Source organism: Colias croceus, chromosome 11 (genome assembly GCF_905220415.1).
Source record: "Colias croceus chromosome 11, ilColCroc2.1".
Taxonomy (NCBI): Eukaryota; Metazoa; Arthropoda; class Insecta; order Lepidoptera; family Pieridae; genus Colias; species Colias croceus.
Genome location: NC_059547.1, coordinates 2,655,575 through 2,658,161, shown reverse-complemented (window position 1 = coordinate 2,658,161; position 2,587 = coordinate 2,655,575).

Below are 2,587 nucleotides of genomic sequence, written 5' to 3'. Positions count from 1 at the left end.
TTCATTTTTTTCCAAATGGGATGCACTTTCATGCTGTGATTTTAAATACTTGAATACAAAAGGTAGATTACGCATGCTCATGTTATTTCTTTAGTGTATAAAACATGTTTAGTCACAAATTGGACCAATTTCGCGACAGGGTACTATTTATATTCTCGATTCCCACATTCAGTTACGGGAATCCCAAATTTCTGATGACAACACGCTTTAAACAATTAGTGTTGTAGATGTTTCTAGGTTATTATAATATGTGTGTTTAAATAGGCGCAACGACTTCTTATATTATACAAATATAATTTGTTTTAGTACTTCTAGAAGACTTCTAGTCAATGTTAAAATTTAAGCATCAAGGTCACGTTTCTAATTGGATATTGGGCAGATGCACTTTATGTTATTTCACTTTTCATTTTTTAACACGATTTTATTAGCTTTACCTGTAAGTTTGTATGACCGAACTTATATAACCGAATGCCTGTTTTATCCGACTGTCTTTAGACTCGATTTTCACCCACTTTAAATGGACAGATATGTTCGACTTAACTATATGACTATAATACAAGTACAACAATTGGATTAACCCCGGACTTGTTTTATTTCTATTATTGAGCAAGTATGTATTCCTAAATTTAAGTCATAAGAGTCAATAGTAGTCAGTGGGCTGAATGTAAACAAACTTATATTATACCTTTATATATACAGATTTATATAGAACTAGCTTTCCACCCGCGGCTTCGCCCGCGCAGTCAAAGAAAAACCCGCATAGTTCCCGTTCCCGTGGGATTTCAGGGATAAAACCTATCCTATGTCCCGGGGTAAAGAGTAGCCTATGTCCTTTCTCGGGTATCAAAATATCTCTATACCAAATTTCATGTAAATTGGTTCAGTAGTTAAGGCGTGATTGAGTAACAGACAGAGTTACTTTTGCATTTATAATATTATGGATTTCCGATGTGCTATTTGTTATATTTCATATTAATTATACGATATAGCATAAACATTAAACATACCATAACCGTACATAACATAGTCTATCACGTGCGAAGAGCAGGAAAACGTAAAGAAATAAGCACGTGCCTAAGAAATTTAGTTATTAGCTGCATGTTATGTTTTGTTATAAATTATAATTGTTTAGTTCATTGTTATTATAATGGTGATTATAATGCTATCATCCTTGGCATGGGTTTGTAGGATAGATAGGCGTACCTATCACCAAATAAATAGTCCAACTAGATTATTATAAACGACTAGCTTATACCGCCCGCGGCTTCACCCGATTTGTCTAAAACCTAATAAATTATATACTAAAACGTTCCTTTTGAATCACTCTATCCATTAAAAAAAACCGCATCAAAATCCGTTGCGTAGTTTTAAAGATTTAAGCATACAAAGGGACATAGGGACAGGGAAAGCGACTTTGTTTTATACTATGTAGTGAAGACTCCATAATATAGGTTGGATTAATTACAAATAAATATTTTACCTAGATTTTCTTCTCAAATACTAATCCTCGTTCGCCCAATATTTAAATAATTTATAACCTCACATAAATATGTGTATTTGACATGGAGTTGGGCAATATAACCCGCATGCTTTGTTTCTGTACTAAAAATCTAATCGACAGAACAGTCAAGGTTTCTACTCGATTGTTACGTTGAGAAACAAGCATTTCTGCTAGTAAAAATGTTTTTTTAAAGATACATGTTAGTTCTAATCGTTAATGAGTACATTTTCATAGAAATGTTCCGCAACTACAGCTCATGTATTAAAGATTTTAGAATTAAACGCGTACGAAGTCATGAGAAGCAGCACGAAATAATTAAAGAGCTTAAAATTAAAATACTTAAAAAGAGAAACAGGTTTAATTAAATTTTTTGATAAAATATAAATGAGGAACCAATTAGTTTACAAATTCACATTTATGGTGGGGTCTATAGGGTAAATTTTTGAAAATTAAAGAAGTAACTGAAATAAAAATCTGTGTATTACTTTACTAAATTATTCTTAGCGTGTTCAAATATATAATTAATGTTCTGGACATATTTCTATGTACTGTATTCCAATGAGGTAGGTTGCTTTCCGTACCTTTTAATCAAGTATAAACCAAAACATTGTACTTGTCAATAAGGAAAATCATTATAGTGTTTTATAGAATAATACGTATAATAATTATAACACTTGGAAACTATAAATAGAAAACAACAAGAGAATTTTAAATGCGTTGGGATTTGCCCACTTAGTAAAGAGTGGTAAGCTCTATGACACATAGTAGTTGGGGATTTTAGGCAATGATGTGGCAAGAAAGCGGGTTTGGACGCGTTTTATAAGCAAAATTAAAAAAATGTGGACTAAATAATTATAATAAAGATTTGTTTTGTTTATTTAACTTGCCAATTTCAGGAATAATTCGTTTGAATACAAAATTATTTTTGTATTTTGTATAAATAATTATAACAACCTATTTATTATTAACTAGCTGCGCTCCGCAGTTTCACCCACGTGGCTCCGCTCCTGTTGGTGTTAGCGTGATGATATGTAGCCTATAGCCTTCCTCGATGGGCTATCTAACACAGAAATAATTTTTCAAATA